The sequence below is a fragment of the Malania oleifera genome, chromosome 11, assembly GCF_029873635.1.
Source record: "Malania oleifera isolate guangnan ecotype guangnan chromosome 11, ASM2987363v1, whole genome shotgun sequence".
NCBI lineage: Eukaryota > Viridiplantae > Streptophyta > Magnoliopsida > Santalales > Ximeniaceae > Malania > Malania oleifera.
Window position 1 is genome coordinate 16574503 of NC_080427.1, and position 18305 is coordinate 16592807.

Genomic DNA, 18305 nt, shown 5'->3' on the forward strand with positions numbered 1-18305 from the left:
GTTAGAGACATTAGAAAAACCTTTAAAGAGGATTGAAGCATGAAGGTAAGACATGTAGGAAGTTTGGATAAAAAATTCACTACAAAAGATGAAAATTGGTATCTCTCATCGAATTAGAGGTGATAGAGCTCAAAGAGATGTCAGATTGATTAAATCAGTGAAAAATGTTGAAAACAATGGACAACAACATCAACAAACAAGGATCATCACTACCAAGTGCTTTGTATAGTGAAGGCAGTTTTCTTTGGAGGAGTTACAATCTTAGCTAACAAAGATAAAAATGAGTTTAATGACCTCTGATGTAATCAAGAAGATCTAAGTCTTAGAGCTTTGTTTTTCAAAAATGATATCATGACCTTTTGACAAGAAATAAAGTTCAAGTTTTCACCTTAATGTGTCTTTATTTTAGCTATGGCTGCATTATTATTCATGGGAGATGATCTTTGCAATAAAAAATAGAAAAAAAGAGGAGATAAAAGAAAAGAAAAGGAAAATAAAAATTTATATTTTAAAATAAAGATTTCCCAAGTTATCATCTCAATCATTTCCGAATTATGGATGGACTTGATCCCTTAAAAAAAAAAAAAGACGTACATAGGCAGCCTATCAAAGTAAATGATAGATTCAGTCTAGACAGTCATAAAGTTGAGGTCTCCAATGAGAAATTGACGCTTGTATTTAAATTTCAGAAAATCAAAGCTTACCATTAAGGAAAAACTTAGAATTTTGGAAAAATATTCGCTCAGTTGATACTGGGACAATTTTGAGGGAGTGGATGTCATTTTCAAAAGTCAATTTTTGTGTTCAAATTCCTTATTATTTCGTAAATGTATTATTAGAACAATCAACAATAACCTTGCCATTATGACCTAAATTTTGCCTCAACCTAGTTTCCAATGGCCTTTTGCCTTCATTTTCCTAAACTTATCATTTGGAACCCAGAATTCAAACTATTTACTAGATGCTTAGCAAAATCATTTATGGCTAGGATGTGATTGTAGAAGACCTATTTTAGTGAAGTAGATGAGAAAAATTCATGTTCAAACTTTTGACAATTTTTGAAAATTTAGTGAATGTACTTGGCTAAAGTAATGATTGGGTCATAAAGGTGGTTATGAGTATAACCTTTCTGTTGGAGTTTGGTCAAAATTAACATCTTTATCTTTTTCTAACATTTTTTTTCAAATATTTTAGCAAAAGAGGGGCAACTATCGATAATCTTTTTTTTCCAAACAAATAATAACCTGGCTGAAAAAAAAATCAAAAATCAAGAAAAATAAAAGGAAAATAAAATTTTCAACTAGTTGGTTGACCATCCACAAATCAGTGATTAATAGGCCCTTTTTCTTCCCCTTCGTCTCTCATGTATGCGAAAATGGTTGGTGCCATTTGCATACAGTCGACTAATCCCTTAGAGCGGTCGACCAATCCAGAAAAAAAATTTGAATTTTGAATTCTTTTCTTATGATTGGTAGTTGTTTTGGTTGTATTATATGTCTCGATTGATGCTACATCTCAAGCTATGAATAAGGATGTTGATAGTTGGCAGTTGGTAGTTATTTTAATTTGAATTTGAATTTTAAAAATTCAAAATTCAAACTTATTTCCCTCCAATTTTGCATGGTCAATGAACAGAGACCATGTATGAACCATTTTGGGGCAAGCCAATACAAGAGAAAAAGAGCATAATGATAGAGATTTAGAAGGTTTCTATGAATGCTTGGAGAAGATCTCTCATTCATAATATTACCTTCATTTTCATCCTTCTTCTAATCTTTTTACATATTTCCATTTTTTTTTCCATCTTTCCATAATTTATTCGAGTGAGAGTTTTTACCCTCTAAACTACATTGAAAAACAATTTTAGATTATTCAGACATGTCTCATTTGATGTTAATTTGCATGTTATTTTTGTCTCATTATCCATTTTAGAATATGAGTTAGCAAGATTGATTTTGAATGATAACATGTCATCTATGATCAATTTAGAGTAGGACTGCGCTTTGATTCAAAGAAAATCGTACAAAAGTTTAAATATGGTAGAACAACATGTAGGCGATCTACTGCCTCCCTGTAGACAATCGACCAAGCAGTCGCCTAACCTAGCAAGAATGATGAATCTTCATTATTTTCATGTTCTATTTTTATTTTCTAGAATGCTGCAATGTTTAAAAAATATGTATGGGATTGGTCGAGTCATTTGGTAATGAATGACACCAATTTTATGACTTTTGTCTTTAAAAATAAAAAAAATCATCATTATTGAAGTTTCATGGTTTTCTTTCCTAAAAAAAACCCAAGTTGTTTTTTAAAAAAATAACTATTTATGGTATGACTGTTGGATAGATTTAAAAGTTTTATGAAAACAAAATTTTTCAAGTTAGGTTTTATGGTTTTCCTCTCAAAGAAACCAAAGCATCCTTTTTTAAAAAAATGTACATTTTAATTAACTATCCATGATGTGGTTGTTGCATAGAGTAAAAGTCTCTTTAGTGTAAAATTTGAGTTTTCGAGTTGGGTTTTATGGTTTTCCTCCCAAAGAAACCATAGCAATCAAGCTCAAGAGTTTTCTCAAAATAATTCAAATATAATTTAAAAATTAAAAATTGAAAATATTTTTTGGGAACTATATATTGCTTGATTCCTTTTCAAAGGATATATGCAGTATACTTTGTAGATCCAGTCATACCAATCAAATTTTTTTTAAAAAAAAAAAATTACTTTTTCCTATTTTTTTTATTTTCTATGTTTGTGGGAATGTGTGTTTATCTTGGAGAGAAATAAAGTATTAGGGTTTTCAAGAGATTAAATCCTTTGTATAGACCTTACGAAAATCTTTTCCAAAGGGGTTATAGAGTGGAAGATTTTTGAAAAACAAAAAATCAAAAGGACTGAAAAGGCAACTAACCAGCTAATGCCGCAAACTTTTTCATGTTTTTATAACTATTTTTAAAAAAGAAATCTCTAAAAAAGGGAGATAAATACACACACAAGATAAGTATGATAACTATTCATAGAATAGGGGCTATAAGGTGCTAGTTCTTTGAATTCAAACAAAAAGGAATTGAAAGAATTACCTTATTTACAATGGTACTTTTGAACTTAATCTCTTTTAGAAAAAAAATTCCTTTATTTTTCCTTTTTAAAATTAAAATAAAGAGACAAGTTCATTTTCTAAAATAAATAGGCAAGGTAGGGAACCAATTGTTTGGTTATCTATTCTTGTTTGATTTTAAACAATCACCAAATATGTTCGCAACTGAAACGAGCCACCCGAGCCAGAGTCAACATTGCAACATTAATATCAAGAGAAGCAAAAAAAAAATTAATGCAACAATCCTTTAGTATATGTTTGTACAATCCTTTTGCACTTTTGTGAGATGTATGATCAGCCAAGTGACATCCCAAAATGGGTGAAGGAAAAAAACTATGAGCCAAAATTACATAGGCGAATATCACCTTACCAACAAGATACACCTCAAATAAACCAATTAGGAGTAAATGACGACCCAAGTAAGGCAAGGAAAAGGAGGATAAACCAAGCATGCCTAGGCAAGTATCACCTCCCGGACTAGCCACTTTCCTAGTTAGATGAATCTGAATTAGGCAAGCATAACCTCAATTAATAAACCAAGGGTACTTACCTTGGATAGCTGAATGCAAACTCAAACGAGGTGAGTACAACCATAAATTGGAAAAGCTAGGGGTTGTACAATAAAATACTCAGATGAGTAAGGCGTGCATTGCCCAAACAAATAGTAGGATACCTTGCTTATGATCCAAATTGGCCAAAAAACTAACTTTAGATGCATTCCAGATAAAGCTAGCTTGGAAATAGGAAAGAAGCAAAATGTCAATTGGAATAAAGTCCAACTTTTAGGGAGATTTTGTTTATCTAAGAATGTTTATCAAGAAGTTGGCTAAATAAAATTTGCTTTACTAGGAACATAATTTGAGAATTATTTGTAACTATAAGTTTGACTTGAGAAAGAGAGTATAAATATGTGTATTTTCTATCTCGTAAGACGTCTTCAATTCAATTCACTTATCAATATAATTAGCATAATGCTAAATGCCTATTTCTCTCTCTCTCTCTCTCTCTCTCTCTCTCTCTCTCTCTCTCTCTCTCTCTCTCTCTCTCTCTCTCTCTCTCTCTCTCTCTCTCTCTCCCACACACACACACACACACACACACTTCATCCTTCGTCCTTACTCTACGCCCATCTATCTACTTTTTCACTCTTCTGATTTGAGTTTGTCTACGTCCATCCTTTCCACCCCATTATACGAATTTTTACAATTTCTATGACTTTTTGTTATAGTGTGACAATTCGAAAAAAAAAAATTATTAATAATTAATTAATTAGGTGATTAATTAAATAAGATAATAAAATCAATAGTATAATACATATATGTATGTAGATATTAGGTGATATATATATATATATATATATATATGTGTGTGTGTGTGTGTGTGTGTGTGTGTGTGTGTGTGTGCGTGTGTGTAATGATGAATGGATGTGGCGGATATTGTTGATTTTTTGAGTCCGATCTCTGGTTTTGATGCTAGCGAAACAAAAGAATCTTATGTGTGATCTAGTTTGTGTGTAGGACAAATTAGCAGTATCATATGATGCATATGGACTTGAAGAAAATGAAGACTCTGACACATTTATTATTTGTTGTAATATTATTGGATCTGTAATAATTTCATTTCAAATAGGTCTATAATGATCTGCATATCATGCATATAGGACTATAAGTACAAGACCTTAGAAAGACCTTAGGAATTACCCTTCGATCGATCAACGCCAGGTTTTTTAACTTAATTTAGAAGCTCAAAAAGCCTTAGAAAAGACCCTATGTCCCTTCACTTTGATGCATAATAATCAAGACTAAAACCACATAAGAGAATCAAATTGGGTCAACTGAGCCAGCCCAGTTCAAATATGCTGGTCAATTGAACCGCTGGGGAGGTCAACGTGTTGACCATGATACGGTTGACCGAACCATTTTTAACTTCACCAACTTGGTCAACCAAATCCCCACATGGGAAACCCCAACGCTATGGTCGACCAACCAAACTAGTTCATTTTCATGCTGGTTGACCGAAGTTGGGAATACGGTCAATTGAACAAATTTTGGTCAACCGAATTGCGGATACTTTGGAATCGCCCTAAGTCTAGTCGACCATATATTCAGTTAAAAAATGAGCTGGTTAACTGAACCACCCAAAGTGGTCTACCAAACCTTAAGTACGGTCGACCGAATCTCTCGGGTTGGTCCAAATTTTATCGTAGTTAAACATGGTTAATTTTCTTAAGCATAACTAAAATATTTTTGAAAATTACCAGCGTGTCCCCAACGGCTAAGTTTTCCCCCTTGTCTATATATGCACATTCATTTGTCCTAATTAAGGGTGGATTAGCAAAAATCATTAAGCAAAAACTCTCTAAATTTTTCCAATCCTATTTTGCTCATACTACTCCCAAATACTCTCCTGCTTCATATTCTTTGATTATTCAAGCCTAGAGAGAGAGTTTAAATTATTTGTGCTCCATTTTAAATAGCCCTTAACTCTCATTTGAAATTTGTGTTGATTAGTTTTTATCTTAAGAGTTAGGCTAGATTTTTTCCCACTGATTTGAATAAATAAATCTTGTGTGGGAAAACTCATTGGCTTTAGGATTTTTGGATTGATATTGCAAGATTTCTTAAGCAATATTTTTGTGTGCACAATATTTTTTACAAGCTTGATTTCAAACAACTCTTGTGTTTGCTACATTAAGAAAATATTTTTGAGTTTGTTTGAATATTATTGCTAGCATATTTGAAACCCTAATATGACATTGAGATTTAGTATATCTTGTTTCAAAGAATAGCTTATTTTAACACTCTTGTGCATATTTGAGAGTATACATTATATTGAGTGTTGTTTGCACATATACACTATTGAGCTTATAGTTCTTACATAATTGGTGTGCGTTGATTATTACTTGTGCGTATTGTAGTATATATTTGCTTGTGTAGAAACATATTTTCGTGTACGCAAAAATTTGTATTGAATATTTGTTGTATTCCAAGCGTGGGCCTGAAGATAGAGACTAGCCCTATTGAATAATCCTGGATTGGCTTAGACCGGGTTAAGAAAACTAGGTGCACCATCCTGGTAAGTTGTGGTTATAGGTTCAGGCCTGCCCTGTTAATTGACCTGGTTGTAATCGGTGTCGCTCCACCCATTAAGTGAGCATTAGTAGAATCCTAGGACTTACGAGCTAAAGGCAGGGATGTAGGCACAGTTGGTCGAACCTCGATAACATATCGTGCATGTACTTTATATTTTTGCAATTTTATTTTCAGCACATGTATGTTGTATGCTTGATTCATTGTATGTTGCACGTGTGTTGATTGGGTTTATAATTGCATAGACAGACCCTAGGTTACATAATACTGTTGATTTGGATAAACCTAGTTAGGACAAAAATTTAAATACCCAATTCACCCCCCCTCTTTGGAATACACCAATTCTAACAAATATGTATGAATTGAGATTTCAATCTCAAATCTAATGAGCAATTCAATTTGCCTTTGTCTTTTCCCACTTCACACATGTACGCACGCACGTCTTTATTTCTTCCTCTCTCTCTCTCTCTCTCTCTCTCTCTCTCTCTCTCTCTCTCTCTCTCTCTCTCTCTCTCTCCACCTTATTTCTTTTGTTTGTATTGTGATCCGCCCCATGCAAGCCCGTGCCCATTAGTGCAAGACACCCCCCCTCCAAACGAAAATTTATCTTACCCTACCCATTTCATGCATGCATCTCCTCATCTCCGATGCAAAGCAACATACGAAAATTTCCAAAATGCCATTCTTCAATTGCCTATAAATAGGAACAGATCCTCAGTTAATTTTCATAAGAAATTTCAAGAAGAAGATTGAAGGAAAAAGTAGAGAAAAATATTTAGTGGTAGATGAAGAATTTTTGGTATACTTAAATTCTTACTCTCCCACTATTTCCATACTCATTTTGGTGAATTCATTATTTTATTGCGTTAGTGGAACAGATCAATGTAAGTGTTCTAGATTATGTCAGATTTTATTTTAAAATATACCTGATTAAATTTGGGTACATGAATATGGTTATATTTGTTTTATTTAAATATATACCTTAGTAAAATTAAAGTACATAGGGTTGATTATGTCCCTTTTTATTTAAATATATTTGAATTAGATTAAAACATGTGGAGGTGATCATACCCGCATTTTTATTTAAATATACCCAAGTATATTATTATACATTTTCTCGGGTAATTTATTAAATTATAATTAACACACAAATCGTGTGGCATGAGTTTATTTTATTGCTTAATTGAACAAGTTTGAGATTTTTGCGGTGTTATATTTATTACGTGTTTTATTATGAATAATGATGAAATTTTATTACAAATTCTATATTAGGAAAATGATGAGATTATTATGATACTATTTTTATTGCATAAATTGTAATTATATATTTTAAGAACCTTGATGGTTCAAATGTGGTGGATGCTCGATATTGTAGCTACAGATGAGTATGAGTGCAGCCACACTATTAAGGAAGTGTTGGCGGTAGATAGTGGATTTGTCCTAAGTGCACACCTACTTCTGGAGCTAGATGTAATGGAAAATTGCACTTACAGACATGTTATAGTTTGATTTAGTTTAGTCGGTCAATCAAGTTAAGTCCAGTCTTCAAACCGCACAACCCGGTCATGGGGGTAAACATGACATGCATAGACCAAAAAATGAGTTTTTTGTACATATTTATATATTTATGTGATCATGACCATTATGAGGCCTGAACAAATGGTTTGAAGGAAAATTATGCATATATATAGTTGTACATGGTCATATTTAAATGGCCTACATAATGATTTTCAATAAAGGAAAGTGTACACGTGGTTGTGAACGGAGCCCGTTGTTGTGAAAGAAAGGTATAAAGGAAAGTATATATAGTTATATGCATATGTCTATTTAAATAAAAGTGATTTACAATTATTTAATGCAATTTTTAATAGTTAAATTAATAAGTGAGTAATTTTTACATGGTAAATCTCATTTTAGCCACACACTGGTAATAATCTAGACTATATTTACTAAGTGTCATCTCCCCCCAATAATTACTTCATATTTTAGGATATACTGGAAATCAGGCATAGCGAGCATCTGGGCGGGATTAAAGAATATAGATTAAAATAAATTTTTGTGTAATACTATTTAAAATGTTTTTATTTTTCACATGATGTAAATATTGTTGTTTGGAGATACCCATGTAAGTATGGATGTTTAGTACTTAGGTTTATAATATTTAAGGTATTTGAAATTATTCCCACTGTTTACATTAAGTTATTTATGGAAAGTCGCACCCTGGACCCCCTAGGTTCGGGGCGTCGCAGTTATTGTATCAGTGCTCTAGGAGATAGGTTTTGTAGACTATAGGAATAATTTTTACCAGAGTATAGGTATGAATTATTATAACGGTAGGAATGGGTAAGTCAGGATATTTTTTTAGCCTATTATTTAGATACGTCATAATTTATGATTCTAAAATAATTTTTGTCTTTTCTTCAGAATGGACCCCAAAGATAATAATATGAATGTTAAAGAAACTAATAATAATATGAGGGCTTTCAATGAAGAAAGCATTAATTCTACTTTGGTGCTACATGAGTTAGCCCAACAGATTATGGTATAAATTATATGGAGCTCTAAGGGACAAAATTTCCCACCCACTGAGCAGGGTTGTACCATTAAGCAGTTCACCCACATAAACGCCCCAACTTTTGAAAGAGGAGCTGATCCAATCATTGCAGAAAATTGGATCTAGAGGAATTATGGAACGTTCTTTGTTGTACAAACAAGCAGAAAGTTCTATACTCCATTTTCAAAATGACTAATGAGGTCAAATGCTGGTAGATTTCCATGAAGCTTCTTCAAGAGCAAAGGCCAGAACCAGCAACCCTTACATAGAAATGCTTTAAAGAGATCTTCTTTGATCGATATTTTCCCACTTTCACTAGAGATGTCAAGGTGGAGGAGTTTACAAATTTAATCTAAGGGAACTTAACTATTCAGCAATATGGGGCCAAGTTTATTGAGCTATCTCGATTTGCCCTGTACTTAGCTCCGAATGAATTAAAAAAGGCTTAAAGATTTGAAAAAGGCTTGAGTCAGAGGATTTAATAACAAGTGGTGGTGTTTCAAGTCAAATACTTCTTTGAGTTAGTAGATAAAGCAACTGTAGTAGAAAAAAGTCTACAAAGAAGTGCAAAGATAATTAACCAGAGAAAGAGGCTCGTGCCTCCAAGTTTTCACTCTAATACAAGTCAAGGTCCTTGGAAGAAAAACAATAATAATGTGGGCTAGAGGCAAGTAATAGGGAATCGAGCTTATCAAAGTAATCCACTCCGCTCCCTTGTTATAAATGCAATATAAGGCAATGGGGTGAATGTCGAGTTGGAGTAATTGTCTATTATCGGTCCGATAATTCTGGCGACATTGTATGAAATTGTCATATGCCACTGAATAATGCACCCACTCCTAATTAATACCGAGGAAACAATCAGGCACCCTAAAGCAACTATCAAAAGAACACCGCCCAAGCGCATGTCAATTCTTTTACTATAGGAGATGTAGAAAATGCCACTAATGTGGTGACATGTAATATTTCTATATTTTCAAAAAAAGTAGTGGTATTATTTGATTATGGGGCAATGCATTCTTTTATATCTATGGACTATGTTAAAATGTGTGGGGTGGGAACTTAACCATTAAATGTTGAATTATCTGTGGTTACACCAACGGGAACCTCGATAATATGTAAAAAGATACTTAAAGGTTATCTAATTGGTATTCAGGGAAGAATGCTACCTACTAATGTAGTAGTATTTAATATGCATCGGTTTGATGTAATTCTAGGGATGGACTAACTAGCTTCTAGCTATGCTAGTATAGATTGTCACAAGAAAGATGTAGTATTCAGACCTCCTGGAGAGTAGGAGTACAAATTTGTTGGGTCATGTGTGTGCTCCTCACCACAAATATTGTTAGCTATTCAGGCAAAAAGGCTACTCTTGGATGGATGTCAGGGGTACCTATCATTTGTGAAGGAATCATCAAAGGAAGAATTAAAGCTTGAGGATATCCCACTAGTGAGGGCTTCCTCAGATGTATTTTCATACGACTTACCTGGGTTGCCTTCCAATCATGAAATTGAGTTCACTATCGACCTACTTTCAGGAACAGCACCAATCTCCAAGGCTCCATACAGAATGGCTCCGACAGAATTGAAAGAGCTAAAGGAGCAGTTACAGAAAATTGTTGGACAAAGGGTTCATTAGACCTAGTGTGTCACCATGGGGAGCACTAGCTCTATTTATTAAAAAGAAAGGCGGGTCGATGAGAATGTGTATTGATTACCACGGAATAAATAAGGTGACGATTAAGAACAAGTACCTACTACCTCGTATACATGACTTATTTGACCAACTCCAAGGAATACAAGCCTTCTCTAAGATTGATCTCTAATCAGGGTACTATCAGGTTAAAATCAAGTTAGAGGATTTCCAAAGACTGCACTCTGAACTAGATATGATCACTATGAATTCTTAGTCATGTCATTCGAACTGACTAATGCTCTTGTTGCATTTATGGACCTTATGAACATAGTCTTTCATGAATATCTAGATCGATTTGTGAATATATTTATTGATGATATTTTGATTTATTTGAAAAGTCCCAAGGAGCATGAGAACCATTTGAGATTGGTACTCCAAGTGCTAAGAAAAAAAGAAGTTCTATGCCAAACTTAAGAAATATGAGTTCTGAATGGAAAGAGTTGCATTCCTAGGACATGTGATATCTAAGGATGGTATTTCTATGGATCCAAGTAAAATAGAGGCAGTAGTAGATTGGGCGAGACCAAAGAATATTCATAAGATCAGGAGTTTCTTAGGTTTGGCAGGGTATTATTGCCAATTCGTGGAAGGGTTTTCTAAATTATCAGGTCCTCTGACGAGATTGACAAGAAAGAATGTAAAGTATAAGTGGACTGATGAATGTGAGCAAAACTTCCAAGAATTAAAGTAACGACTCATCACTGCCCTGGTACTAACAATTCCTTCAAGAGAAGGTGGTTTTGTGATTTATAGTTATGCATCTTGGAAAGAGCTCGAGGTGCATATTAATGCAACAAGGGAAGTTCATTGCATATGCTTCTCGACAACTCAAGGAGTACGAGAAGAATTATCCTACGCACAATTTGGGACTAGCAGCTGTGATATTTGCATTGAAGATCTGGAGACACTATTTGTATGGGGAAAGGTACAAGATTTTTACAAACCATAAAAGTCTCAAGTACTCCTTCACACAAAAAGAACTGAACATGAGACTCAGGAGATGGTTAGAACTGATTAAGGACTATGATTGTACCATCAACTATCATCCAAGAAAATCCAACGTGGTAGCATATGTGTTAAGTCGAAAGTCATTGAATGCATCAGTCTCAGCAATGGTGACCCAACATCAAAACATGATGGATTTGGAAAGATTTCGTGTGAAAATAGTATAGGGAAATCATCAGGCTCTCATTGCTAATATGGTAATCCAACCGACTTTACTAGAAAAGATTAAGGCTGCATAGATGAAAGATACAAAGTTGGTGAAGATTATGGGTAAGGTACAGAGTGGATTGAGGGCAAACTTTAACGTCTCAGATGATCTGGTTTTGAGGTTCCAAATCAGATTATGTATACCCAATGATGCAGAGATTAAAAGAACAATTCTAGAAGAAGCTCATCACTCTCTTTATACAGTGCATCCAGGAAGCACCAAGATGTATCAAGATTTGTGAAAATCTTTCTGGTGGATCAACATAAAGAGAGAAAATGCCCAATTCATGGAGCAATGCCTTACATGTCAACAAGTGAAGGCTAAACATCAAAGACCAGCAGGGCTATTGCAACCACTTCACATTCCTGAGTGGAAGTCGGAACACATTTCTATAGATTTTGTAACTGGGTTACTACCAGCACTTCATAGGCAAAACACCATTTGGGTAGTTGTTGACTGTTTAACAAAAATTGCCCATTTTATTCCAATCAAAGTTAACTACTCTAAAAATAAACTTGTGGAGTTGTATATTTAGGAGATAGTTAGACTACATGGCGTACCAGTGTCCATCATATCGGATCCGGACCCACGGTTCACATCCTAGTTCTAGAAAAGTTTGTAGAAATCCTTGGAATCTCAACTTACCTTTAGCATAGTGTTTCATCCTTAGACTGATGGATAATCAGAGAGGACAATTCAAATATTGCAGGATATGTTGCGACCATGTGTGCTGGATTTCAAAGGAAGTTGGATTCAGTATTTGCCATTGATTGAGTTCGCCTACAACAATAACTATCAAGCCAGCATCGAGATGGCACCGTATGAAACATTATATGGTCAGAGATGCTGATCTCCATTGTATTGGGATAAGGTTGGTGAACGGTGAATTTTGGGGCCAGAGATTATACATTAAACCTCCAAGAAGATTAAACTTATTGGCCTCACAAGGTTTAGAATCTTGTTTTGATGATAACAGAGCAACGGAACTTAACATATTTGGTTAAATGATGATTCAGGACTCAAGTGTTCAAGAACAAGTGTTTGACAAAGTCTTTTGAAAGCTCGAACTCAAAGATACAAGATCTTATGAAGCTAAAGACTATTGAAACTTAAAGTCAAGTCAAGCATGAAGGAAGTCAAAGCAAATACGTGAAGATACTGAGAGCAAAGCAAATACGTGAAGACTTAACGCTTAGAAAGTTATAGTCTTTTAAGAAGTATCATGTAAGTACTTCAAAAAATTTCAATATGGATGCATAAATCTCTTAAGTTAATTACTTGGATCTAAATACCTTTTAAAATACTTGGAAAATATTTTTATAAGGTCAAAATTTATTTCAAAAGGGTTCAAATTATTTTTGGAATGAAAAGAACCAAAACAGGATTCTCCTGCATTGATGTGCAATTTTCTCTATCAATGGCTTCTTATCTTCAAAAATGTTCAAAATGAAATTGTAGAATTTTTTCTTAGCTTTCTTTTGATACCAATATTGTCTTATTTGGAGTTTTATAGTGAAAGTTATACCCAAAATACTGAAGGGTGGTTGAAGTTGATAGCAGGACAGGCAACTGACATTTTATGAGAAAATAGACAGAACTAAGTTAGGCGACTGACCTCTCAGGATCAAAGGACTGACCCTGTACTGTGTCTCAAAAATACACTGATTTAAAGGCATAGGCGACTGACCCTTCAAGATCAGGCAATTGACTTTCGAGAATTCAAATTTAAAACAACGAGGGAATGTTTCCAAAATAGATTGCTTGGTCCCCAAACTTTATGAAAACTTGGGAAACACTCCAAGTAACTTGGGGAATACGAAAATTAAACTTTTTTCATCTATAATTGCATGTTAAATCAAAGAATTAAAAACACCAATACATACAATCAGCATTCAAGCATAATATTTTCTACTCTTCAAAAACTATCTTACTAAAACTTTTACCGAAGTTTCTATTGAGAATTTACTGATTAAAGCATATGTTATTTATTTATTTATTTATTTTTGTGTTTCTACTAAGTTTCTCAATCTAAGAAAGAACCCTAGTGATAAATTCTTAAGCTTCATCTTTCTATATTGATTTTGATTGAAGTATATTATGATATTTACTTGTACTAATCTACTCTTGCTGAGAGTGTTTTTTTTTTTCCTCAGCTGATTTCAAAGTTTCTAGTTGATTTTTAAGTATTTCATTTTGTTCTTTCAAGGCTAGATTTCTTTTAGATACTCTCATGAACCTATTATGTAAAGAAAATAACTCAGCTTGCATTCTCTAAATGAGGGCATACTATCACACAAATCACTACATGACTCTTCACTAGTTTCTTTAGATGGGCTAGTATAGGAGTTTACCTCATCGTCTTTTGTCATGAAGCAAATGTTCACTATTTCTTGATCGCTTGATTCAAAATATGCCATTGGTTGAGTTCACCTACAACAAAAGCTGTCAAGCCAGCATCAAGATGGCACCGTATGAAGCATTATAAGGTCAGGGGTGCTGATCTCCATTATATTGGGATGAAGTTGTTGAACGGTGAATTTTGGGGCCAGAGATTATATAGCAAACCTCTGAGAAGACTAAACTTGTACATGATAGAATAAAAATAACTCAAAGTCGACAAAAGAGTTATGTTGATACCCATTGACGAGAGCTAGAATTTGATGTAGGAGATAATATATTTCTAAGGATTGCTCTAATGAAGGGAATTATGAGGTTTGGATATAAGAGTAAGCTAAGTCCTAAGTATATTAGGTCATTCGAGATACTGAAAAGGATTGGTCCAGTCGTTTACAGAATAGCTTTACCACCAGCATTATCTAAAATGCATGATGTATTCCACGTGTCAATGCTGAAAAAGTACATTCCAGACCCTTCTTATGTGATAAGCTATAAGTCGTTGGAAGTCAACATACACTATCATATGAAGAAGTGTCAGTCCAGATTCTTGACAGAAGGGATCAGAAGTTACGTACCAAGAAGATTCCATTAGTAAAGGTACTCTGGCGCAATCATGCAATTGAAGAAGTTTCGTGGGAATTAGAACAAGAAATACGTCAGAAGTACCTACATCTGTTCAACGAGGCTCGACACTAAGCCAGGTACTCATTTAAATAAAAGATTTCCATTAAGTTTAAAATTAGCAAATTTCGAGAACGAAATTGTTATAAGGAGGGGACGATGTGACAATTCGAAAAAATAAATAAATAAATAATTAATTAATTAGGTGATTAATTAAATAAGATAATAAAATAAATAGTAATACATATATGTATGTAGATATTAGGTGATAGGATATATAATAATAATAATAATAATAATAATAATAATAATAATAATAATAATAATAATAATAGTTAAGGCAGATGTTGGAAGTGAGCAAATTCAATCTCCTCGCATTGCAAAATCCTTTCTTCTAATACCATGCAAACCAAACATAATATATATATATATATATATATATATATATATATATATATATATATATATATATATCTGTGTGTGTGTGTGTGTGTAATGATGAATGGATGTAGCAGATATGTATGAATTGAGATTTCAATCTCAAATTTGAAGACAATTCAATTTGCCTATGTCTTTTCCCACTTCACACATGCACGCACGCACGTCTTTATCTTTTCCCCTCTCTCCTTATCTTCTCTCGACCTTAATTCTTTTTGTATTGTTATCCACCCCATGCAAGCTCGTGCCCACTAATGCAAGACACTCCCCCCAACAAAAATTTATCTTACCTTATCCATTTCATGCATACATCTCCTCATATCCGATGCAAGCAGCATACAGAAATTTTCAAAATGCCATTCTTTAATTGCCTATAAATAGGAATAGATCCTCAGCTAATTTTCATAAGAAATTTCAAGGAGAAAATTGAAAGAAAAAGTGGGGAAAAAGATTTAGTGGCAGACGAAGAATTTTTGATATACTTAAATTCTTACTCTCCCACTATTTTCAAACTAATTTTGGGGAATTCATTATTTTATTACGTTAGCAGAACGGATCAATGTAAGTGTGCTAGATTATGTCAGATTTTATTTTAAAATATACCTGATTAAATTTGGGTACGTGAATATGATTATATTTGTTTTTTTTTTAAATATATTCCTGAGTAAAATTAAAGTACGTGAGTTTGATCATGTTTGTCTTTATTTAAATATATTTGAGTTAGATTAAAATATGTGGAGTTGATTATACCTGTATTTTTATTTAAATATACTTGAGTATATTATTATACATTTTCTCAAGTAATTTATTAAATTATAATTAACACGCAAATTGTGTGGCATAAGTTAATGTTATTATATAATAGAGCAAGTTTGGGATTTTTGCAATGTTATATTTATTATGTGTTTTATTATTGAGAGTTATGGTGTATTCCCAAGGGGAGGGGTGAATTAGGTATTTAAAAATTCTTCTTAGATCAATTTATCCTTATTTTAATTCCACAATCAGTACAACACAACCTAGGACCTTTTTAAACAAGCATCAATCCCACAAATAATAATGTATGCAAATATTTAAAATTATTATAACATTCAGTACAAATTGAACATAAGCATATATGTGCATAAAGTAAAATGCATAAATTAAATAGTGTAGGGAAGAGAGAGCACAAACACAAAGTTTTTAACGAGGTTTGGCAACTCCCACCTACATCCTCGCCTTGGGCAAACCACCCAAGGATTCCACTATTCGCTCTTTAAAACTATGACGCAGCTTCCCGTTACAATCCACTCCTTACCCGGGCAAAACTTCCCTTTACAATCTGCTGCTTACACAAGACGTAACTACCTCTTTACAATCTGCTGCTTACACGAGGCGTAACTACCTCTTCCCGGTTCACAACCCGAACCGTAAAAATAAATGATATGGAATTTTGTGTACAAGTAAAATGATTTTCGGATAAGCTGATTTATACAAATAAAATCCTTAATGCACTCTCAAATGATTTTCAAATGAAGCTCGTTAGAGTATGATAAAATCTCTCAAAAAAATATTTTGCAATTAATTGAGTAAGAGAATGGAAAATGATTTTCTTTTCAAATGACCTTTGATAAATCAAGAAGCCTCTCAAGCAATTAACATATGAGTTAAAATATGCTCAAGACTTTTTATAATACTCAACAAGAATTTTGTCCGAAAATGATATTTCAAAGAAAGAGTGGAGAGTGAATTTCTTCAAGATTGACCTTAGAAAAACATCAAATGGCAAGAAGGCTTTCAAGCAATATATATTGGTATAAATATATGCTTAAGCTCAAGCCTTGCTTGTAAACCCTAAAAATAATTTCCCTAAAAATATTTTTAAGAAGAAGAGTAGGAGAAATAAGCTTTGATCTTCAAAAATAGAGTATAAAATATGTTTGGGAAAGAAATAATATGCAAGAATGCTCGCAAATGGGTTTTCTAACATTTTTCAAGTGGTTTAGGTTGTATTTATAGGGAAAATTTCAAAGTAGTCGTTATATGGTCGTTGGGGAAAAGAAATGATATAATATTTAGAAAACTAGCTGTTTTTTGGCCGTTAGCGTCATTCTGCCCATTACACTTGTCAATTAGTCTATTCACTCATCGACTAGTAGACACCTACCTCTCGTCGAGAAGTCTTGCCCTGGGTTTTCTGCGCAAATATCTTTTAGTGTTTTAACCATAACTTTTTCAATGCAACTCTAAATTAGTCATTCTTAGTATCAACAGAAAGTTAAGAGAAAATCTTACAACTTTCACATTGAACACTTTTTAAGATAAGAAGTTAAGGATTGAGAAAAATGCTCATAAATGAGACAGAAGAAACATGAAGGGAATTTTTCTGCTTCGGACACCTTTTGGTGTTTGGACCATAACATTTTCTATATGATTCCAAATTAGATGTTATTGGTAGCAAGAGAAAGCTAAGAGAAAATACCACAACTTTCATGTTGAACACTTTTCAAGATAAGAAATTATGGATTGAAAAAAATGCTCATTTTGACTATCCGATCGATTGGCTAGTCGACCTTAAAAATTAGTTTTTGCCTTATTTTAACTTCAAAACCATTTTAAAACTTTTGTATAAGTTAGACATTTTATTAAAAATGTTTTTTTTATGTTACTTGGAGGTCCTATGGTCAATCTAAGGTTATTGTTTGAGTTTCAAATAAAATTATATGATATGCATGCATATTCAAACCTAATTACTATTACGACACAAGAAATAAACAAAAATTTTCACACTTCGATCTTTCATACACCATAGAATACACTGGGATCTGTTCATTTAGGTGCTCTTACAGCTTCCATATGACATCTGTCATTCGTGCTTCCAGAAACATAAATCTGCTTATACTTATTGCACAAATGAGATGCTGTGGTTTGTCATAATCAAAATAGGGATTAGACTCAAAAAGTCAACAATTATGAATAATGATGAAATTTTATTACAAATTTTATATTTAGAAAATGATGAGATTATTATGATACTTTTTTTATTACATAAATTGTAATTATTTGTTTTAAGAACCCCGATGGCTTGAATGTGGTAGATGCTTGGTACCGTTGCTACAAATGAGTATGAGTGCAGCCATACTATTGTGGAAGTGTTGGCGGTAAATAGTGGATTTATCTTGAATGCACACCTGCTTCCGAACCAGGATGTGATAGGAAAATCG